Source organism: Glycine soja, chromosome 18, assembly GCF_004193775.1.
Source record: "Glycine soja cultivar W05 chromosome 18, ASM419377v2, whole genome shotgun sequence".
Classification (NCBI taxonomy): domain Eukaryota; kingdom Viridiplantae; phylum Streptophyta; class Magnoliopsida; order Fabales; family Fabaceae; genus Glycine; species Glycine soja.
Genome location: NC_041019.1, coordinates 38249213 through 38274858, shown reverse-complemented (window position 1 = coordinate 38274858; position 25646 = coordinate 38249213). Strand labels below are relative to the sequence as shown.

General features: G+C 34.3%; 1 pseudogene; it reads left to right on the top strand.

The window, feature by feature from the left end:
* The first annotated feature begins 4933 nt into the window (after positions 1–4933).
* Positions 4934–15021, top strand: LOC114397218 (annotated as a pseudogene).
* The last annotated feature ends 10625 nt before the right edge of the window (positions 15022–25646 follow it).

The window sequence follows — 25646 nt, the reverse complement described above, 5'->3', positions numbered from 1 at the left end:
ATTGCTAACTACTAGAGAGAAACAACACAACATATAGTAGCCAAATACAATTTACTTAGCATATCTCACATTATTTCATCACTTTGTCATTCATCAATCACACCTTTCAATCATCAATCATTATACACAGGAATCACATACTCTGATCAAGACATAATAACACATCAATTTCATAATAAACAATTAGCAAGCGTATGCGACAGTTATGCTAAGACTCAAGCCTATATGCAATGTGGTACCATGTCAGTGAAAAACCACCCTGGGGCGCTTAGGAGTACATAACAAGACACACCACACAATGGGTTTGTCAGGTCACTCTCACTAAGTAAGATCATAGGGAGACCAGTCAGGGTCACGATGTTTTGCGAGAATGCTCCAACCATATGAGATCAGCATAGGCTTAAAGGAGCACTCAAACCCGGTGACCCCCAAGGCCTACACTCCGAAGAGTCCGTCAGGACCTCTCCCTCCTGATTCAGGTCCAACCCCTAAAATAATTTTTGCATGCAGACACTGCTCATGAATTATACAATACCCACGACCTTACACTCGTGTTTTAAACACGTTCAACACAATTGCGCTACGATTTAACACTGGTTCCTAAATAGGAAACCTACATTTTCTCTTTAACACTGCGCATCAACGCTTTTCTCAAGATAACACTGGTCGGGTTATTGTATAATTCATAGCTTACAACACAAGTAATTTCACATCAAGTGTTAACTACACACTTATCCACAACTAGAACTCATTCACAATTTCACTTCTCATAGTGTGGAAATCCACCATCACATGTTTACACGTATCTCACAAATTAACAAATGTTCAACTTTACACTTATACTCAATCTCAATAACAATATTATAATCTCAAAGCAGCATGTTATTCTACAATTCATCACATACTCACAATTTGAATCATCATTTCATATCCTCAATATAACAATTTATATAAAAGACCATCACAACATGAGGACTAAAATCCCTCAAATAATATTACACAATTATATCAAAATCATAGGTCGAAACATACAAATATCAAGAGCACAATTTATCAAGCAATATAATATTTTATTTATAATCATAAAGGAAAAATTGTAATTTAACAAACATCCCAAAATAAAACCCCAATTTAATCATCTAAGGATCCCTACACATGTTCTCACTAATCCCCAATTGTGAATAACTCATCCCTTACCTCTAAGCGGACTCACGTGTCTTCCGATAGCGATAGCAGCATCTCTAGCGGTTCCCTAAGATTCCTCCAGTTTCTCCTCTGACTGCTCCGATAGAGTTCCCAAACGTCAAAGAAACGTAGAAGGGATTGAAACCTCCACTTGTACTGTCTTCATACGATTCCTTTTTCTCCCTCCACGAATACTATCTCGCAAATCCCAACGGTGGAAGCGTGAGGAATTGAATTTCAAACAACATATACAAATTTCACAATAATCCACGGTTAACGAAACCGGGATCGTAGTTTTACCAAGACAGCTCTGGGTTTCTGCGGGAAAGAAAAAGGCTACAATGCGAAGGGTTTTTCTCTCAGTTCAGACATGATATCGAAATTCCCAACGGTGAGAATGCTCGGAATTGTGTTGCAAACATGATACTCAAATTTCACGACGATCCAACGGTGAACGGGTTCGAGATCGTCATTTTTCTGAGACTGGTTTGGTGGGCTGCGGGAAAAAGAAAGGGTTTTGAGAGAAGGGGAAAAACGAAAATGAGGCCAAAAGGAGGCAGCTGACTTAACATAACTATTTATATCTAGGGTACTCAGCCTATTATTTGCTCTATATTTATTTATTTATTTATTTTTTACTAAAAAACTTTTTAAATTTATTTACGAAAAAATTGGGATGTTACAATTCACGATTGGGGATTAGTGAGAACATGTGTAGGGATCTTTAGAGATATCAATTGGAATAAGTTTTGAGGTGTTTTTGCAATTTTCATTTTATCCTTATAATTATTACATTGAATTATATATGTTTGATGAATTAGTTGATGTCCCAATGAGAAATTGCTGTGAAATTGATGTGTTCTTGTATTGAGTGTGAATCCCTTAAAAAAAATTAAGTTATTTTTATTAACGTAAAATGTATTTTAAATAATATTATTCAATGACTTATTTTATACAAATTATTATCTTGTTCTAATTTTTCTACGATGATGATCAACATGTTATGTGTATATAATTATTGTAATACTAGAATAATAAATTAAAGAAAATTGTAAGGTTAATGCCTAGTGGTAATTTCTTTTGATGTAATATTAAATTAATTGTTATAGAAATTCTTTGATTAAAAACAATGTAGTTTAAATTACTATATACATATACATATATATGTTTTGTATCATGCAAATATTGTTATTATGTGATGTGTAAATGAGTTATAAGGTGTAATAAGTTATTATAATGGTATTATAATATTATTATGAAGATTGAGTAGTACAAAGTTGAATGTGTCAATTTGCGAGATACATGTAAAAATGAGATGGTTGATGTGATATTATGAGATGTTAAATTGTGGGCATGATATTTGATCGTGAATAAGTGTGTATGTTTGACACTTGATGTAACAATAATTATATTGTGAGCTATGAATTATACAATAAATCAACCAGTGTTATCTTGAGAAAATTGTTAATGCGCAGTGTTTAAGAGAAAGTGTAGGTTTTCTATTCAGGAACCAGTGTTAAATTGTAGCGCAATGTGTTAAACGTGTTTGAAACTCAAGTGTGAGGTCGTGCGTATCGTATAATTCATGAGCAATGCTTATAAATGAAATATGTGATGAATTGTGGAATAATATGTTGCCTTGAGATTATAATATTGTTATTGAGATTGAGTAAAAGTGTAAAGTAGAACATGTGTTGAATTGTGAGATACGTGAAAACATGTGATGGTGGATTGTGACATTATGAGATGTGAAATTGTGAATGAGTTTTGGTTGTAAATAAGTGTGTGATTAACTCTTGATGTGACATTATTTGTGTTGTAAGCTGTGAATTGTACAATAACCCGACCAGTGTTATCTTGAGAAAAGTGTAAATGCACAGTGTTAAAGAGAAAGTGTAGGTTTCCTATTTAGGAACCAATGTTAAAGAGAAAATGTAGGTTTCCTATTTAGGAACCAGTGTTAAATTGTAGCGCAATATGTTGTACGTGTTTAACACACGAGTGTGAGGTCATGGGTATTGTATAATTCATGAGCAGTGTCTGTGTGCTAAAATGATTTTAGGGGTTGGACCTGAATCAGGAGGGAGAGACCCTGACGGACTCTTCGGAGTGTAGGCCTTGGGGGTCACCAGGTTTGAGTGCTCCTTTAAGCCTATGCTGATCCCACATGGTTGGAGCATTCTCGCAAAACATCGTGACCCTGACTGGTCTCCTTATGATCTTACTTAGTGAGAGTGACCTGACAAACCCATTGTGTGGTGTGTCTTGTTATGTACTCCTAAGCGCCCCAGGGTGGTTTTTCACTGACATGGTACCACATTGCATATAGGCTTGAGTCTTAGCATAACTGTCTCATGCGCTTGCTAATTGTTTATTATGAAATTGATGTGTTATTATGTCTTGATCAGAGCGTGTGATTCTTGTGTAATGTGATTGATGATTGAAAAGTGTTATTGATGGATGAAAAGTGAACTTTGAATGACAAAGTGGTGGAATTACGTGAATTACGTGTAAGTAAGTTTTATTTGGTTTATATGATATGTATATCTAATTGTCTTGTTTCTCTATTAGTTAGGAATGTGATAACTCACTCCCCGTGTGTTGTTTGTGTTTGGATCTTGTGATGATGATGATCTTGAACTTTGTGTTCGGGGGAGCAGATGACTAGGTGAATTGCTTTAAGGAACATTATGCTGAAGGACGTCGAGACACAACGCTCTGATAGGATGTGATAGTGGGACATAAGTATTTATATTAATTGCATGATGTTAGTTTATTTTATTTTATTTCACTGTTTTAACAAAATATCTATGTAAATTTTGATGGCCTTATTTTGAGCCGAATATGTTTTAATAAGTTTTAATTGATAATAGTGAAGTGAATGTGAACCTTTTACCCGTGTGAATTTGGTTACCGATATTTTATTTTTATATATTTTGCTTATTTATATATATGTCGGGGTAGAGGGTGTCACATAAATAATGATAATAATGTTTTCAAATTAAATAAAATCACTTTTGATGAAAAGTTACTTATAATCTTAAACAAAAAATTATTCGTCTGTCTTTGAGAGAGAAAAAAACATCCTTCTAGTTTATAAAATAATATCAAACGCCTATTCAAATTCTTCACCAACCAAACCCAAACATTTCTGATAAGAATAATGATTTATCAAAGACTTTTATATATTCTTTTCATTATATTATTAGAAGTATTTATTTGCTTTGTCAATTAAATAATTTTTATCAAAAAACTTGATAAACTATTTTCATAAGAGTCTTCTTTTCAAACATGTTTATGCCTTTAACAAAAACTCAAATCTAAAACTTTATTTAAAAATACTGAATTTAATTTATGTTACTTGACAAATTTATATTGTAGATTTCAATAACACTTATTTTTTTTTCTATATATCTTTTCCTATCTAACTATAACTCCTGCTATAATCACAAATATCTCTTATTCTGCTTTTCATTTCCCTCCTCAAGTCTTGAATAGAGTTTGAGTTTGGTTTCCCTATTTTTCCTTCTGAAAATTTAAAAGTTTGCCTCCCTACTATCATTCTAGCATGCTTTCACGACCCAAAATATTTTCATACATCCATTTTACTTTTTTTTTTTCTATTCCTTAATTTCCCAAGGGAGAGAGACAGAAAACTGGACCATTAGAGAGATATATAACATAAAAAGCTAATAAGCTTCCATAACCATTTCTCTACCAAATTTTCCTTATGAGAAAAAAACATATTAATGATAATGTCCTTTCCCATTTTCTTCTTCACTCTTCTACCTTTACTATTCCACTATTCTCATTGCACCACCATTCTAGTTGATGGGTCTTCAGAGTTGTAGAACCCCATAGTTCACATTGGAGATTCCATCAATGAGTACTACACTACTACTAATAGTACCCCAGAAATGAAAAAATTAAAAGCAATTGGAATCTTTGTAATAAGTATTCTTTAACACTAGCAACTAAAATTACTCTCTGCTTTGCCTCTGTTTCAGTTTTCAATCACAAGCAACACTACAACATCTACATTTTCAAGAACCAGAAAGCCTTTGATCTCTGCAATCTCACACAAGCAACTATTCTCACCAACCCCAAGACTGCTTCCTACATGATAAGGCCCTTCAAAACTTTTCATCTGGGTGCTTTGTAAGTTCTTTCAAAACCATTGATTTTGAAGAAAAAATATGAAATTGTTTTATCCACCTGTCATAATTCTATGAATAAAACTCATATGTAGTTACTTAAATATTTTGTATACTATTCTATTATCAAAATTGAAGTTTCATTTGGATAACCTATATTTTGATCTTTGATATAAAGTTTTAAACTTTTATCATGAGAGCTATCAAGATTAAAAAATAGAAACCACTAAAATAAAATTAACTACAAATAAGTTGGCTTAATCATATTAATCTTATCCTGTAATATTTTATAAAGAAAATAATAAACAAAAAAAATCAATATATCTAACATCTTAAAATATAAGATAAATTAAATAAGAAAATTCTTAAAAAATTAAACATTTTGTGTCATTGTTTTCTTATACCAATTATATGTTAATGTTGTCGGTGGCATCCATCACGGCCTGGTTTCTTCTACTTTAGCTTCAATGATGGGTCCCTCAAAGCATGTCAAGCTTTTCAGAACCTAGCAATTAAGGTCATCACTTCAGTAGCAGCAGCAACCACACCACATGCTTCAGCAATGCCTCCAGCACCATTTTCTGATGAAGTGTCACCATCTCCTCTATTTCCATGGCATTACAATAATCCTCTGGATGCAGCTTCACCTGATCCTTCACCTTCAGCAAGTGTGACAGCTCCAATGGTACCATATAAAAGTAGCAGCATGCCCTTTATTAGCAATAACCCTGCAGTTCCTCTTCCCACTGATGAAGAGTTGAAGTTGACTCTGCTTCTTCTATACACCCTCTTCCCACCTCTAGTGGTCATGAATTACAGGTCTTCCTCTCTCTCTCTCTCTCTCTCTCTCTCTCTCATTTTTTTAATAATTCTTTTCTTATTCTCTCCTCCATTTATTTAAAAAAATTCATGTTTCCATCTAAATAATAAATGAATAGAAGAAAATATAGGACTCCAATCTGTTAGTAGAATTAACATAAGTTCTATCAAAAAGGTTTTAATCAATAATTTGCAACTATAATTATGATAGCAACTAGAAGGTTTTTGGAGTATTTAAGAACATAATTGAGGTCGCATAAATCATATTTATTCATAATTTTTCATAAAGATCATAATAAAATGTCAATTACGAACACAATTTAAAACTATTTTTGAATGATAAAAAAAATTATATTAAAACAAATATTATTATCAGTATTTCTCATCTCACTCTATTTATTTATATTTGTCAATGTATAGTTCTCTAACTTGATTATAGAAACTGGACAATATTATAGAATATTTGTTGGTTTTCTGTTTATGTTAGTATACTTGAACATTAATGTTCTTTGTGCATGATAAATGTGTTAATTATTATTAATGTTCTCTCGCTTCTCTTGCTCCTTCCAATTATGCTTTTCTTGATCCATCTACCAATTTTTACTCTTCTATGCTAACATGATTCTTTTCTTGCCTCTTGATCCTTAAAACTTCATCTGCATTTTTGTTTTCTTCCTCCAAAATGAAACTAGGTAAAAGTCTCCTAATGTTTTTATAGTTTATTCCCTATATTATAGGCATCTACTAGTCTGCTAACATAAACCATTGTATTTCATTGACTAATAAACTCTAACTAACTAAGGGTATGTGTCATACTTCAATTAGGCTTCTTTCAGTATATAAATGAATAATGGACAGAATAAATAACCACTGACCATATATTACAAGCAACCTGTGATAAGGATTTTGAGAGGGTCAAGAAAAATGATGAATGACCACATTTTGTTAATTAGTTTCCAATAGTTGCATAATGAAGCAAAATTAATTATACAGTATTCTTTCAATAGTATTGACTTATTAAATTAAGAGACGTGGACTAGTTCATATAGCTTTCAAGAGTTTCTCTCCTGAAAATACAGAACTTTCTCCATTAAAGCTCTCGAAAGTTCTTGTATTATTATAATTAGGGTGAAGAACAACACACAAAAAATATATCAGCTGTTTAACTCATCCACCAGTATATAATACAACACAACACAAAAAAAAAAGATTGTTTCCTCTTGTATTATTATAGATAGAGTGAAGAACAAAAATACACAAACCACACCCTGGCGCATGTTACTACGGGAGAAGAACAACAATAATTTTATAAAAGGATTAGCAAGATAACCCTAGACCTATATAATAAACCCCATTTACAATTAAAACAATAAAGTGAATTGATTGAACAAAAAGATAGAGGAAGCAAAAGAACATCACCTAGATGAAGATGCTCTGATACCACATGATGTAGCTCCATTGGAGCTTGTAGGCCTAGGATCTTCTTCACCAATGAAGTCCTTTGCTTCTTGAATTTTAATGGCAATAGAATGGAGAAGAAGAAGAGTTGAGAGGAGACGCCTCTTCAAGGAGAAGATGAGTCAAGAAAAAGCTCACCACCATAGGAAGTCATGGATAAGAGCTTGAAGGTAGGAGAACATGAGTGGAGGGAGAGAAGGGGCACGAAATTTTGTGCCTCAAATGAGGTCTGAACTTTGAAGTGTAATTCTCAAATGATCAAAGTTGAAAAAATGCACACACATGGTCTCTGTTTATAGCCTAAGTGTCACACAAAACTGAAGGGAAGTTTGAATTTCTATTCAAATTTCACTTGAATTTGTGGAGCCAAAATTTCACTAATTATGATTAGTCAATTTTAGTTATGGTTCATCCCACTAATCCAAGATCTAGTCCAAGATTCTTCACTAAGTGTGCTTATGTGTTATGAGGCATGTAAAGCATGAAGGACATGCACAAAGTGTGACTATATGATGTGGCAATGAGGTGTAGCAAGCAAATGTTCACCTCCCCCTCTAAAATTTAATTGGATTAGGCTTCTCCCAATTCAATTAAATTTATTTCCAACCACACACATCAAATATTCACTTAATTCATGTGAAATTACAAAACTACCCCTAATACAAAAACTAGTCTAGGTGCCCTAAAATACAAGGGCTGAAAAATCCTACACTTCTAGGGTACCCTACCTACATTATGGAGCCCTAAATACAAGGCAAAAAAATAATGAAACCTTAATCTAATATGTACAAAGATAAGCGGGCTCATACTTAGTCCATGGGCCCGAAATCTACCCTAAGGCTCATGAGAACCCTAGGGCCTTCTCTTGCATCTCTGGACAAATCTTCTTGGAGTCTTCTATCCAATGCACTTGTGTGATAGGATTGCATCAGATTTATAATTTGAAAAAAAGAAGTAAAGGAACTTCGTCAACAACAAGAAATCCATCAAATCATCCTATCTCACCTTGAAGAAAATAGTGATTTTGAGAGTGTAGAAAAGGATCTAGAAAATGAAAACCTAGAAGATGAAATGTTTATAGGATTAATCAACAAGATTAAGATCCAAACATTTTATATAAACATTCGAATCATTATTAATGATTTTGTTTTAGATACAATAGCCCTATTTGACATAGGGGATGATTCAAATTGTATTTTGGAAGGATCAGTTCCTATGAAATTCTTTGAGAAAACCTCAGAAAAACTGATCACAACAAATGGCTCAAAATTAAAAATTAACTACAAGTTACCAAGTGAAATTACAAAAAATCAAGGTCTTAGGATTAATACAAACTTTCTTCTGGTAAAAAACCTAAAGAATGAGGTTATCCTAGGAACACCATTTATTAGAGCTTTATTCCCCCTTCAGATATCCAAGGAAGGAATAACTACCATTCATCTAGGGAGAAAAATTACATTTAATTTTTCTACTAAACCCATTTCAAGAAACATAAATTTCATAGAAAATAAAATTAGTCAAATCAATTTCTTAAAAGAAGAAGTCTCTATTAATAATATTTAGATACAATTAGAAAAACCCCAATTAAAAGAAAAAATCCAATCTCTATTACAACATATTCAATCAACCATTTGTTCCGATTTGCTGCATGCATTATGGAATAGGAAAAAACACATTGTCGATCTCCCTTATGAAAAAGACTTCAAGGAAAAAAAATTCCCATAAAAGCTAGACCAATTTAGATGAAAGAATAACTTCTTCAATATTTACAAAAGGAAATCAAGGATTTACTTGATAAAGGTTTAATTAGAAAAAGCAAAAGCCGATGGTCTTGCGTTGCTTTCTATGTCAACAAACAAGCGAAACTTGAACGGGGTACCCCTCGTTTAGTGATAAACTACAAATAGCTAAACCAAGCCTTACAATGGATTAGGTATCCTATTCAAAAAAAAAAAAAATACTCAATAGATTAAATTCTGCAAAAATATTCTCAAAATTTGATATGAAATATGGATTTTGGCAAATTCAGATCCAAGAATTTGATAGGTACAAAACTGCTTTCACGGGACCTTTCAGGCAATATGAATGGAATGTTATGTCATTCAGTCTGAAGAACGCCCCTTCAGAATTCCAAAAAAATAATGAATGATATTATTAATCCTTATTCAAAATTCGTCATTGTCTACATAGATGATGTTTTAATTTTCTCCCAAAACATCAACCAACATTTCAAACATCTGCAGACCTTCATCCATATTATCAAACAAATTGGTCTGGCAGTCTCCAAATAAAAAAGTAATCTGTTTCAAACACAAATTATGTTTCTTGGTAACAATATACATCAAGGCACAATCATTGCAATAGACAGATCAATAGAATTTGCCAGCAAATTCCCCAACCAAATTTTAGACAAAACCCAGTTACAATGATTCCTTGGTTGTCTAAATTATGTAGAAGAATTTGTCCCCTACTTAAACAATATTGTCAAACCATTGCATGTTAAGTTGGAGAAAAATCCACCTCCTTGGTCTAATATACATACTCAAGTTGTCAAAAACATCAAAATCAAAGTCCAATCTATCAAATGTTTGTATCTCCCAATTCCGCAGGCATTCAAAATTATTGAAACTGATGCATCTGACATAGGTTATGGTGGTATCCTCAAACAGAGAGTCCATGCCCAAGAACATGTCATTGCATACACATCAAAGCATTGGAATTCTACACAATTAAAATAGTCAACTGTTAAAAAAGAATTTTTAGCAATTGTTTTGTGCATTTCCAAATTTCAATCTGATTTATTAAATAATTTTTTTTAATTTTGGTTTGACGTGAACCTTACGGGGCAGATCGCTTGATACAGGCTGTAGAGTTTTTGGTTGACGCCACTTCCAGTGAAGGAAGATAAGTCAGGGTAGACGCCACTTCCGATGAAGGAAGATAAGTCCGGGTAGACGCCACTTCCACTGAAGGAAGATAAGTCAGGATAGACGCCACTTCCAGTGAAGGAAGATAAGTCAGGATAGACGCCACAAGGATTACCTTGATAAGTCTGATAATTGGTTCAACAAGGAACCCATAGAGAAACTCTCACCAAATTTTATCAAATGCCAAAAGTTTTTTTATTCAAAACAAAAACCCATACTTAAAGTGTAGCTGAACAAAAAGATAAAAATAGACATGAGCCTTCTAAACAGTTTGGGCCAAAATTACAATAAAAATAAATTATAACTATAAACTTATTTAACTTGGGCCTTCATATTAGTTTGGGCCTTCAGCAACAATTAATAGTCTTGATAGTGTCTCTGCCTCTGGGCCTTCATCCTTCTCCACTTGGGCCTTCATCCTTCTCCACTCGGGGGCTTTGTCCTTCTCCACTTGGGCCTTCGTCCTTCTCCACTTGGGCCTTTAGCCTGTATTTGGCCAGTTTCTTGATTCTCATCATTCCCTCCTTCTTGGAAAACATTTGTCCTCAAATGTCCAGGATCATCACTGGGTTCAAGTACCACTTCCTTCCTTTTCTTGTTGGCTTGCTTGGCATAGTTTTCATTCTTCTTTGCAATTTGCACCTTCACTTGGTCATACAATCTTTTCACATACTCAACTTTGGCATGTGCACCTTACGTTGAGTCTCTTGGGGATTGCTTTTGTAAGTTGGCCTGTTAGGCAATGAAGCTCCGGGGAGGAGATCAACTTGATGTTCTATGCCTCTTGAAGGTGGTAGTCCATGAGGAATCTCCTTAGGAAAGACATTTTTAAATTCCTGCAATAATGGTTGAACACTAGGAGAAATAGAAATAGTAAACTCATTAGAATTATCAGTAGAAATTTTACTGTCTTTGCAATACTGTAGATTGAGTGGTTCATGAGCAGGTAACACTTTCCTCACTTCACTCGCCTCTGCAAAATAATTAAATTTTCTCTCATGTGTATCACTCTCTCTCTTATGTGTATCACTCTTTTCCTCGGGTGTATCACTCTTCTTTTTCATATTCCTTTGTGGTGCCTCACTATTTTTTTTCTCTTGTTCTCTCTTTTCTCCCATTCTGATTTAGTCATCACACACTTCTCTAGGGGATAGAGGTTTAAGAGTAAATGAGGAAGATTTGGCTATTCGTCTGTAGGGCTTTTCTTTGTTACGGTTCAACAAACGTTGCATTTGTGTAGTCCACGCGTCCAGAAATAAGCGTTGAGATTCGTCCAGTTGATGATATACACCACCTTTGTCACCAGCTCTTGCCATGATTAAGGAACAAAGAATTTTGCAGTAAATTAAAAAAAAAATTCAGGACCTCACCACACTCTACTCACGTATTTCTCTCTTTGATGGTAGTTCACTCGTGTTTGATGCTCTCAATATAGGTTTTTGTGTGATGTTTTCACTCTTGCCTTTTATCACTCACTCCCTCTTAAGTTCCTGGATAGATCGAATTAGACACACAAGGTAATATAAAATAAAAGGAAAGACAATATAATTATCAGAGTAACAGATTTGATTTGGGACAACAACTTGGACTTGATTTGGATAGCAGATTGGATTTGATTTGGATAACAGATTAGATTTGGATAACAAATCTGATTTGGATAAAATTTTTTGATTTGATTTGATTTGGATAATAGATCAGATTTGGATAACAAATTAGATTTAATTTGGATAACATATATGATAAAAAAATAAGATAACAGATAGGATAAGAGATAAGATAACAGATATGACAAGTAAACTTCAAATGCTCATAACTTTTGCTACGGTTGTCCGTTTGAGGCCCACTATCTATCAAAACGCTCAGAATTCAGAGGAGAATCTAGATAAGGGGATTTGGTACACGATTTTCTGCCAAAAAAAAAAGGTCTCTAACTGCCTCAATTTCGTGTTCAAAGATCAAACACCCACTTTCTCTTTTTTCTCTTTCTTCTTTTCTTCTCTTTTTTTTTTCAAAATTTATTCAACTTTTTTTTTTACTTGAAACAGAACCCAAACAATTTTTTTTATGACACAAAGTCTGAAAGACACTAGAAACAAGAACAACAACAAGAACACAAACGTGACAAGAACAAGAACGAAACAAAGACACAAACAAGAACGCAACAAGACGCAAACAAGAAAACAAATAACAGAACAAGGACAAAACACGAACCTCGACAAATTACAAAGAAAAATAATAGGATAAGATAGAACCTGTATCAAGAGCCGAAGCTCTGATACCAGATGACGTGAACCTTACGGGGCGGATCGCTTGATACAGGCTGTAGAGTTTTTGGTTGACGCCACTTCCAGTGAAGGAAGATAAATCCGGGTAGACGCCACTTCCGGTGAAGGAAGATAAGTCAGGATAGACGCCACTTCCAGTGAAGGAAGATAAGTTAGGATAGACGCCACAAGGATTACCTTGATAAGTCTGATAATTGGTTCAACAAGGAACCCAGAGAGAAACTCTCACCAAATTTTATCAAATGCCAAAAGTTTTTTTATTCAAACCAAAAACCCATTCTTATAGTGTAGCTGAAAAAAAAGATAAAAATAGACATGGGCCTTCTAAACAGTTTGGGCCAAAATTACAATAAAAATAAATTATAACTAAAAACTTATTTAACTTGGGTCTTCAAATTAGTTTGGGCCTTCAGCAACAATTAATAGTCTTGATAGTGTCTCTGCCTCTAGGCCTTCATCCTTCTCCACTTGGGCCTTCGTCCTTCTCCACTCGGGGGCTTTATCCTTCTCCACTTGGGCCTTCGTCCTTCTCCACTTGGGCCATTAGCCTGTATTTGGCCAGTTTCATGATTCTCATCAGGGTTGATTGTAAATTAGCCAAAGATATTTTACAAAAGGACATAAAAAATCTTGCCTCTAAACAAAATTTTGCAAGATGGCAAGCAATTTTAAGTGTTTTTGTTTTTGATATAGAATATATCAAGGGCACCTCAAACTCTTTACCTAACTATCTTACCCGTGAATTCTTACAGAAAAATTCTCTTGCCGCCTAAGGCATCAGGAACCTCCCTAAGGGGAGGAAGAAGCACATGCAAAGGTTTTAAGTTGGCTCTACCTAAGCCAACCATAAAAAAGAGTTCATCTACAACATCTTGGTCACCAACCCAGGCTGGGTCATCTACCCAGAAACCCAAAATAGAGGGGTCATCGACCCAGATAATATCAATCAAACTTGACTTCCAAACAAACAAAGGTTGATTATGCCTTCCCTATAGAAACACTCTAGGCCTTACAAGAAATAGGTCTTACCAAACTACCAAAGAAAACTTGGGCAGATGTCGCCTTAGGATCTGATGAAGATTCTGAAATTTATTTGCAAACCATGATCCCAAAAACCAAAAATTTCAAAACAATTGTCAATTCTAAAGGGAAACAAACCCTGCCTCAACCATAAACACCACCACCAAAACAGACTAATAGTTATGTTTATAAAAATAAATTTTCAACTGTTTTGCATATGAAACCAGAATATTGAGACAAAAATCCCTTCAAGGCTACAATGAAGGTTTTCCCCCAGGATTCCATTTCAAGCCCAATACTATCAATAAAACAAGGACTTTCTATGAGTTCATATTGATAGACTCGAACTCAGTGTCTATCAAACATTTCAAAGACCCAAAAGACCAATCTCTAAATACTCATTCAACAATCTAAATTCTAAAAGTTATGCAACCAAGGCATTTTGGATAAAACTTAAATCAAGCCAAGAAATTCTCTGTACCCTTTGATCCTATAGGTTACACCTATTAGGATTATATGGATGTCTGGACCAAAGTATTCTGGCACTAAAACATCAAATTCAAACATTCATGGCTTATTTACTTTAAGACTAACACAGTCTACAATCTTCCCAATTGGTTTCTTCAATGGTGGGACATTTTTGGCTCAATACCCATAATTTTCCCGAAACAAGTCCAACAAGGATATGCTCAATTTAACAAACTGTATAATTTCCAGGAATTACGAATTCCAGCAGACCGTAAATATTTTTCTAGTTTTGCTTTTTCCTGGATTTTCTCCTGGCAATACAGGTACAACAAAACCGAAGAAAGCAAGAATTTCCCATCACTTCAAACGCATGCCTTTGTCAAGTGATGGACACAATTTGATGTATCCAAAGTAGAACCAGAACAGGTCAAGCTTTGGTTCAAAGCTCATCCAGAGCACCTCAAAGCAGTTGATCCTGAGACTTCATCATTCCTTAACCAAAAGTCCCAACTCGCTACATTCCTTGCAAGTTCCAGATCAAGAGAAAGCCTGGCAAAAAATCTTAAAGAAGTCTTACAGCTTTTGCAACAAGAAGAAGATGAAGGCTTCTCCTCAAAGAAGGAAAAAACTAATTCTTCAAAAGAAGATGATCCATTTTACCAAAACGAGGATGATTGTTTTGGTATTTCGTTAAATGATGATTAATTATAATTAACCTGTACCGTACAAATAGTTCTGGTTACATAACCGGCACTGTAGCAACAGTAAAATAATTTGGCTATATAAGGAGTTTTCTATTCAGATGTGAGGCACCCTTCCAGATAGTCAGATTTGATATTTTAGAGAAAGAAGCTCTGCTATCAGAGCCAGGTTTTGATCTTGGGACCTGTGGGTTATAGGCCTACCACGCTTCTATTACGCAGCTCTGATATCTGGTATCAGAGATAAAACTGAAAATAAAGATAAGGGTATTAACAGCGTCAGGAATCTCCTTATTATCATCATTTGTAATGATTTTTCCATTGAGATCCGTTTTGACTGGACTGTAATTTTTTTATTTTTCATCATTAGTGAGATAATTATCCCACCATCCTTTTAATTGGGCGGAAAATCCTGCCACTAAAATATCGATGATTGTTTCCTCCGAACATTCATGGGATGTCTGGTATGTTGTAGCTACCATGGTCATGTGTTGGAGTGTATTCATAATATTATACTCTATTTGGGCATGTATATTCCATTCATAGATGTTGTTTGCACTGAAACTTTTAAAATTATTTTCGACTCTTTCTTCTAACAAGATGTCAAGGGCAGTTGGTCTTTGGTAATAAAGTTTAGAGGATGCTTTCCAATGTTTGGAATTTATTGGATTAATATTCTTCTCAGATACTAAACCTATTTTAGTTGTGTGTTCTAAATTTTGGTCACTATCTTCATTAATAACATTAATTAATTTGGAGGTGCTTCTTGTTTTCATTTTTTATGTTTCTTCCGAAGGTTGGGGAGTTTTAGGGATGACTCTAAGTAAACTATCAAGCTTGTTTAATAATTCACTATTGTTGTCACCTACTCTTTCCGTAAGGGATTTGTTCTTCCTCAATTCCCTAATTTTTTGTTTTGCCTTTTCACTAACCTTAAAAGGTTTGAATAAGAGTTTTTCTATAGGGACATTTGACGAAGATTCTTCATGATTTTTCTATTTAGGAGTTGCCTTTGATTTAATGGATTCTCCTAAAACTTGAAGGTATTTATTGGTGTAATTAGCCTATTCCATTATGCTTTTGATGTCTTTGGAGGTTATTTCTTCATTGACATCTTTTGTTTTAAATGGCATGGCCATGACAAGCTTATCATTACTATCTTTGACCTTTGGTAATTGGGATTGAGTTGTTGGAGGTAATTCCGATTGAATTAACTCACCGTCTTTGATTTGCCAATTTGTAATAACATTGGTTGTTGGATTACCTATGATGTCTTGTTTCCATGGGTAATCTATGTTCTCTCTGATGATATAGGCATAAAACCAATCAAAGAAAAGGACGTTGATTTTGACTCTTTCGACAAATTCATAGAATTTCTCTTGAATTTGTTTTCTATTTGAACCCTTAAAATGTTGAAAAAACCATCTCCTTTGAGGTTCATTCTCTGGAGAATAAAAGTCTTTCCTAAGGGTATCCTTATCAATGCTAAATTTTTCAGATAACATCACAAGGTTCATGCATAGAAGAGTATGTTGGAGATTGGATTGACTTTTGGTCGTCCTCTTGTTCTAGGTATACTAGAAGTTGTATCCAATCCTTGGAGGTTTATACTAGTAAACTGGTTCTATGATGCAGATCTAGTTAATCCTACTAGGATTGATCGGGTTCTTACTAACAAAGACCTTCTTGCCGATTCGTATTCAGATCTTGAGGCTTTTAATCTAGATGAAAAAGAATTTCTCCTATTGAAGGTTATTTCTACCTTACCGGAGTTATCTTGCTTAATTTGTTCTATGGTTGGAGCGGGTCTAGGGACTGACAATGTGGCCTTGTCCATGACCCATTTCCCGAAAAGAGTTGCCTCATCCCATTTTATGGTTCTTGGGAGAGAAACATTGGCCTTTGTCATATCAGTGATAAACAAAGTTGTCTCTCCTCTTTGTGGTTTTAAAAAGACTCTTGACGCACAAGTATTCATGACCTTGTACTGAATCCTATAAATTAATGTTGTCGGGATTGATCCTTCTTTCATGTCAAGACCATGTGTCATACCCTAATTTCGTCTGGGGATCATTGTTTGTCAGCATGCAACCTTCGTTTGACCACCTCAAAATGTTTAACCACCATCGTTGTGGAATCCATAAAGTTCCAAGATGTTTCGGGAAGAAACCGGTCAAAAACACGAAAATGGAAGTGTATTTAGCAAAGTGGGGTATGTGTAAATAAACTGTTACACTCTAATTTCATCCGAGGACCATTTTTTATCACTTTGGAAGGCTTAACACTCATCGTGGCGGCATCCGTAAAGTTTCATGAGATTTCGGAAAGAAAGCAGCCAAAAACACAAAAATGGGGGGTGAACTTATCAACATAGGGGTGTAAATAGCAATTCGAATCTAGGCTCTTTTGAAACATTTTGGAAGTTGGGTTACTTAAGGAGGAAGCAACTGGGCGACAAGCTTCTCCACGTTTTGTTGAAAAATGGTTTTCGGGGCTTTCGTGGCTTCCGTAATACTTCAGTAAAATTTCTGAAAACCATGGGTAAGCATATTTCTCTTGATATTGATGAAAGGGAAGAGAAAAAAAAAAGATGAAAATCAAATCCGAAACACTTCCCTAAGGCTTCTGTAACTTTTCCGTAAAATACGAAAAGGGGGTGAACTTAGTAATTGGGGTGCGGTTAGAAATCTTCCTCAAGAAGCCTCTGGGCAGCAAGCACCTCCCTTTTTCCCTATAAATAGTGGTGGGGGGCTGTTTCAAAAATGTTCATGACCCCTAGGCTATGCATTTCAACTATTTTGGGTAAAAAACACGTTTCCGCGAAGAAAAATCGAGTCGAAGTGCTTCCGTAACGCTTTTGAGATGTTTTCGTGAGCAAATTTGTGAAGATTATCCTCCATTCTTCACCGTTCTTCATCCGTTCTTTGTTCTTCAACCGGCAAGTGTTCGAATCCGAGACTTTCAATTCATTTCTTATTTTGTTTGCTTTCATCTTCATCTTGTTCACTTTTGATTTTCTTTTCTTCCATTTTTAACGTGCTTTAATCGTTTATTTAAGGCTTTATCTCGCCTAATAAATGATAAAATGAATTTCAATCGATCATTTGCGTTGTAATCTCGTTTAATCACAGTTAAAGCAAAATCTAACCGATCGTTCACACTGTAACCTCATTTAAACCAAAAAAAGCAAAATAATAATAAAATAATCAAAATATCTTGGGAAAAAATAATAATAAAATAAATCAAAAAAATCAATCGGACATTTTTCTTTGAAAGTTTCCTTGAATGAATTGACTAATAACCAAAGTGAAGTTAAGGCTAAAATCAACTCATAAATCAAGCTTTGTCCGCAAAAATCACTAAAAATTGTTTTAAGGTCCAACGCCTTAAATGGTCTTCTTTGCTTTTATCGGTTAACATGGACCGTTCAAAAGCATAAAATCAAGACGTAACTTTACCGCTTTTGCAAGAACTACATGGGTCTAATTTCCTCATCGCAATTGAGGATACGTAGGAGCAAAAGCCCCGCTTTTGTCGACCACCCCAAGAGATCGTTAATGGTCCAACGCCTTAACGTTTCTCTCTTTTCAAAACCAAAAGATCGTTAATGGTCCAACGCCTTAACGTTTCTCTCCTTTCAAAAGAATCAAAAGATCGTTTAATGGTCCAATGCCTTAAACGAATTTTGTGCGGTTAAAATCGATCTTGCGGAGAAAGATCAAAACAACTTAACCAACGTTTAGTTTTAAAAGAACTACGTAGGTCTGATTTCCTCATCACAATTGAGGAATACGTTGGAGCAAGGGAAATACCCTTGTCAACCACAAAAAGATAAAAAAAATACAAAAGGCATAAAATGACATAAAAACATAAAAAAGGGAAAATAAAACAAATCGAAGACATGATATTGCACACTTGGTTAAAGGCTGTCGTCCCTTGTGACGGAGGCGTGGGGTGCTAATACCTTCCCTGTGCATAAAAACAACTCCCAGACCTTTCACAAATTAAAGTTCGTAGACTACACCTTTCCGATTTTTCTAACGTTTTCCTCAAATAAACGTTGGTGGCGACTCCGTACATTTTCCTTTCTTGGAAGACGCACCCATGAGCCCCACGTCACCCTCCCGCCGAATGGTAGGTTGCGACACCATGAAAGTGGATATTTAAGAACAGAGAGTCAAGAATATTTCTATCCATCAGACTCACTGTTTTATTCGGGTAACAGTTGAAATAGACTGGTCCTTATCCTAGACTTGTTTCTACTGTCCCTATTAAGGAATCTTCAAATTTGTTGTGCCTAATATCTCTAAGACACATTAATACAACAACATCTATGTCCATGTCTATTAAAGGCTTGATAGCTACCTATACACATCCTATGTGTAGGTATTTGTATTTTCGACTATGTTCATAAATTGAATTTTTTGAAAGTAAATGAAATTCTTCCCTTAAATCTTGTCCTAGAGGAATATTATTTTCTACAGTTTTGATTATGTAATCAAAATTATGTTTGTCTTTGATTGTCTCAGGAACATACAGTGAGTCCTGAGGGATTTCCAGAATACTCCAGTCATCCATATTTTGATTTATTTCTTCAAATTGGACCTCCTCATCGAAGAGATTGTGTTTTGGGGCGACCTCGTGGGTCTGGTTTTCCTTCTCATTAAGAAAATCTAGGTGTCTAGAGGAACTGTTTGAGGATGATGAAGATGAATTAGGTCGAAAGGGAATACGGGAAAAGAAACGTAAAAGACACAACATAATAAATTCTTCCTCTAGTAGCCTTCATTTGGTTTCATAGAAATAATTCCATAAGGTTATATGTTGCTAAATTTCTTGGATCTGTTAAACTCTTTTTTTTTTTTGAAAAGAAGAACAATACAATTTGAATGTTACTTCTATAGCCACCAGTATATTATGTCTTAAAATTTTACTTGAATAGTACACCTTAGCCTTACTGCCCTTTCTCCTTCACGGGTCTTACTACTACAGTACCATTCAACTAAAATATCATACTATTGTACTTCCAAGAGTACTGTTCAAACATGTACTGTTTAGATTAAACATACTTTACATTTATTGTACAAAGTTTCAGATCCATGAAAGCAGTTAACATATATCCTTACAGACTATATTCCTACTTCCCCATCAGGCTCTGATACCAGAGATCAACAGAACAAGATCAGCAGACAAATAGGAAGTAAGAATGCAGTATGACAATATGTATAAACTGAGATAAAACTGAAAATAAAGAGTGCAGAGAACTATAAATAAAATTAAAATGCAGGAAACATAAAAGAAACAAAAAAGATGGAAAAGCCGAACAAAATCTGTGAGAGGGAGAAGAGAAGAAACCGAAGCGACTGCAGAGCCGCATAAGATCAGTCAAGAAGGAGAAAAGATATGAGAATAAAACTTTGAATTTATTGAAGCAGAAAGAAAAGCTTATAAAGGATGGTTTCCTAGCAGAGTTTCTCTCTCTAAAATCTCAAATTTGAATATCTGGAAGGGTGCCTCACGTCTGAGTAGAGGACTCCTTATATAGCCAAATTATTTTACTGTTGCTACAGGGCCAGTTATGTAACAGGAACTATTTGTACAGTACATGTTAATTACAATTAATCATCATTTAATGAAATACCAAAATAGTCATTCTCATTTTGGTAAAATGGATCATCTTCTTTTGAAGAATTAGTTTCTTCCTTCTTTGAGGAGGAGCCTTCATCTTCTTCTTGTTGCAGAAGTTGTAAGACTTCTTTAAGATTTTTGGCCAGACTTTCTTTTGATCTGGAACTTGCAAGGAATGTAGCGATTTGGGACTTCTGGTTAAGGAGTGACGAAGTCTCAGGATCAGCTGCTTTGAGGGGCTCTAGATGAGCTATGAACCAAAGCTTGACCTGTTCTGGTTCCACTTTGGATACATCAAATTGTGTCCACCATTTGACAAAGGCATGCGTCTGAAGTGACAGGAAATTCTTGCTTTCTTCGGTTTTGTTGTACCTGCATTGCCAGGAGAAAATCCAGGATAAAGCAAAACTAGAAAAATATTTACGGTCTGCTGGAATTTGTGATTCCTGGAAATTATACAGTTTGTTAAATTGAGCATATCCTTGTTGGACTTGTTCCGGGAAAATTTTGGGTATTGAGCCAAAAAAGTCCCACCATTGAAGAAACCAATTGGGAAAATTGTAGACTGTGTTAGTCTTGAAGTAAATAAGCCATGAATGTTTGAATTTGATGTTTTGGTGCCAGAATACTTTTGTCTAGGCATCCATATAATCCTAATAGGTGTAACCTATAGGATCAAAGGGTACAGAGAATTTCTTGGCTTGATTTAAGTTTGGTCCAAAATGTCTGGGTTGCATAACTTTTAGAATTTGGATTGTTGAATGAGTATTTAGAGATTGGTCTTTTGGGTCTTTGAAATATTTGATAGACACTGAGTTCGAGTTTATCAGTATGAACTCATAGAAAGTCCTTGTTTTATTGATAACAGTGGGCTTGAAATGGAATTCTGGGGGGGAAACCTTCGTTGTAGCCTTGAAGGGATTTTTGTCTCAATATTCTGGTTTCATATGCAAAACAATTGAAATTTTATTTTTATATACATAACTATTAGTCTGTTTTGGTGGTGGTGTTTGTGGTTGAGACATGGTTTGTTTCCCTTTAGAATTACAATTGTTTTGAAATTTTTGGTTTTTTGGATCATGGTTTGCAAATCAATTTCAGAATCTTCATCAGATTCTGAGGTGACATCTGCCCAAGTTTTCTTTGGTAGTTTGGTAATACTTATTTCTTGTAAGGCCTGGAGTGTTTCTATAGGGAAGGCATAATCAACCTTTGTTTGTTTGGAAGTTGAGGGTTTTGGGGATTCCTGAGCTGATGACTCAGGTTTGATTGATATTATCTGGGTTGATGACCCCTCTATTTTGGGTTTTTGGGTAGATGACCCAGCCTGGTTTGGTGACCAAGATGTTGTAGATGAACTCTTTTTGATGGTTGGCTTAGGTAGAGCCAACCTAAAACCATTACCAGTGCTTCTTCCTCCTCTTAGGGAGGTTCCTGATGCCTTAGGCGACATGAGAATTTTTCGGTAAGAATTTACGAGTAAGATAGTCAGGTAGAAAGTTTAAGGCGTCCTTGATATATTCTATATCAAAATCAAAAACACTTAAAATTGTCAGTCATCTTGTAAAAATTTGTTTAGAGGCAAGATATTTTACGTCCTTTTGTAAAATATCTTTAGCTGATTTACAATCAACCTGAATTAAAAAAAATTATTTAATAAATCATATTGAAATTTGGAAATGCACAAAACAATTGCTAAAGTTTCTTTTTTAATAGTTGAATATTTTAATTGTGCAGAATTCCAATGCTTTGATGTGTATGCAATGACATGTTCTTGGGCATGGACTCTTCTTTTGAGGATACCACCATAACCTATGTCAGATGCATTAGTTTAAATAATTTTAAATGCCTGCAGAATTGGGAGATACAGACTTTTGATAGATTGGACTTTCAGTTTGATGTCTTTGACAACTTGAGTATATATGTCAGACCAAGGAGGTGGATTTTTCTTCAACCTATCATACAATGGTTTGACAATATTGTTTAAGTCTGGGACAAATTCTTTTACATAATTTAGACAACCAAGGAATCATTGCAACTAAGTTTTGTCTAAAATTTGGTTGGGGAATTTGATGGAAAATTCTATTGATCTATCTATTGGAATAATTGTGCCTTGATGTATATTGTGACCAAGAAACGTTATTCATGTTTGAAACAAATTAATTTTTGATTTGGAGACTGCCATACCATTTTGTTTGATAATATGGATGTAGGTCTGTAGATGTTTGAAATGTTGGTCGATGTTCTGGGAGAAAATTAAAACATCATCTATGTAGACAATGACGATTTTTGAATAAGGATTAAAAATATCATTCATTATTTTTTGGAATTTTGAAGGGGCGTTCTTCTGACTGAATGACATAACATTTCATTCATATTGCCCGAAAGGTACCGTGAAAGCAGTTTTGTACCTATCAGATTCTTGGATCTAAATTTGCCAAAATCCAGATTTCATGTCAAATTTTGAGAATATTTTTGCAGAATTTAATCTATTAAGTAAATCCTTTTTGTTTGGAATAGGATACCTAATCCATTGTAAGGCTTGGTTTAGTGGTTTGTAGTTTATCACTAAACGAGGTGTACCCCGTTCAAGTTCCGCTTGTTTGTTGACATAGAAAGCAGCGCAAGACCATGAGCTTTTGCTTTTTAAACATTTATCAAGTAAATCCTTGATTTCCCTTTGACAATATTGAAGAAGTTATTCATTCATCTGAATTGGTCTAGCTTTTGTGGGAATTTGTTTTTCCCTAAAGTCTTTTTTATAAAGGAGATCAACAATATGTTTTTTCCTATTCCAGAATGCATGTTGCAAGTTGGAACAAATGGTTGATTGAATATGTTGTAATAGAGATTGGATTTTTTCTTTTAATTGAGGTTTTTCTAATTGTATTTGAATATTATTAAAAGAGACTTCTTCTTTTAATAAATTGATTTGACTAATTTTCTTTTCTATGAAATTTATATTTTTTGAAATGGGTTTAGTAGAAAAATTAAATGTAATTATTCTCCCTAGATGAATGGTAGTTATTCCTTGCTTCAATATCTGAAGGGGGAATAAAGCTCTAATAAATGGTGTTCCTAGGATAACCTCATTCTTTAGGTTTTTTACCAGAAGAAAATTTGTATTAATCCTAAGACCTTGATTTTCTATAATTGCACTGAATAACTTGTAGTTGATTTTTAATTTTGAGTCATTTGTTGTGCTCAATTTTTCTGAGGTTTTCTCAAAGAATTTCGTAGGAACTAATCCTTGCAAAATACAATTTGAATCAGCCCCTGTGTCAAATAGGGCCATTGTATCTAAAACAAAATCAATAATAATGATTCTAATGTTTATATAAAATTTTTGGATCTTAATCTTGTTGATTAATCCCATAAACATTTCATCTTCTAGGTTTTCATTTTCTAGATCCTTTTCTACACTCTCAGAATCACTATTTTCTTCAAGGTGAGATAGGATGATTTGATGGATTTCCTTTTGTTGACGAAGTTCCTTTACTTCTCTTTTCAAATTATAAATCTCTATTTGGAGATCTTGGATTGTGGTTGGTTTTGCTGAAGTATTTCTAATCTCTTGAATATATTACTAACATCAAATTTATTATTTGTAATAAAGTCTTTTGGTTTGGGTTTGGTTTCCAGGGTTTTTCTTAGTTTTTCCAGGAAAGCCTTCTTTTCTTGGGGGTCAGGTATGGAATTGATTGTTAGAGTATTAATTTCTCATATATCATTATCGTCCGTAGACGATGGTTGGTCATCTTGTTGAATTAGATTGAGGTTCTCTTTGGAGGATGTGGAAGATGCATTTTCCGTTTCTTCCTCTAAGGTTTCAATAAGCAAATTATTAATCTGTTCTTCAATGGTTGGTTATAGGTAAAGGTTTCTTAATTTTCTCTTTAACCTACAGTATTTACTAATATGGCCTTGTTATCCACAATTGTAACATGTTATTTTGGGTTTTATCTTTGGCTTTGGAGTGTCAGCTTCTTTGTTGGTTGAGGATTTATGCGAGTATTTCCTATTTGGAAATCTCTTTTTGTTGAAGGTTTTATTTTCGTGGGATTCTTTGCTAAAGTTTTGTTTCTTCTTTTGCGTTGGACAGGCGGGTAGTCTAAATTGTTCACAGAAAGATCCTAAATCTCTCCTTGTTTGGGCCTTCTCTTTGGCTAATTATCTATGGATTTTGTGATCTTGGCAGATTTTTAAAGCTACTTTCTGGACATATGAAATTAATTGACCATAACTTAAACTCTTATATGGAATGTCTCCATTGATAGATTGGCTACGGATTTTATCTCTAACCTTGTCTCCTAATGAACTTGGAAGACTGGCTAGAAATTTTCTTTCCAAAAAGGTTGTTGGTTATCTTCTCTTGTGTAAACTCTAGTTAAGAAGGTGCCTCTATACCACCTAAAATCTGTTAAAGTTCTACACTTAAGATTGAATAATAATTCGGCCGACCTTTCTTTCCAAAGTGATGGGTCATCAATAAAATGTTGGACAATTGTAAAGATAAAGGTATTAACAATGTGAGAAATCTCCTTATTATCATATATATATATATATATATATATATATATATGTAGTGAAATTACTAGCTTTTAAAAAAGAGAAATACATGATAAACTTTTTAAGACGATTTTTATGGAACCGTCATAAAAAATGAAAACTTTCTATGATGTTGCTATGATGATAGTTATAACTATCGTTGAATATGTCTTTTAATCGATATAGAAAGTTTTTTTTTTAAAAGTAGTGCTTTAGGCTTTTCATGCATATATACCCTTGTGCCCACAAAGAACATGATTATGGAGCGATGTAGACCACCACTGTTTGAGTGTCCAACAATACCATTGTGAAAGTGGTGTACATGGCCTTACCCCAGTAGAGCCACTGCGTAAGAAGCAAAGTCCCATAAGAAGCACACCTATTTGAGAACTGTTTGCTCTTAGAGATTGACAAGATGCTAGTTGCTGAGGAGTACAAGATGGAGGGTGCAAT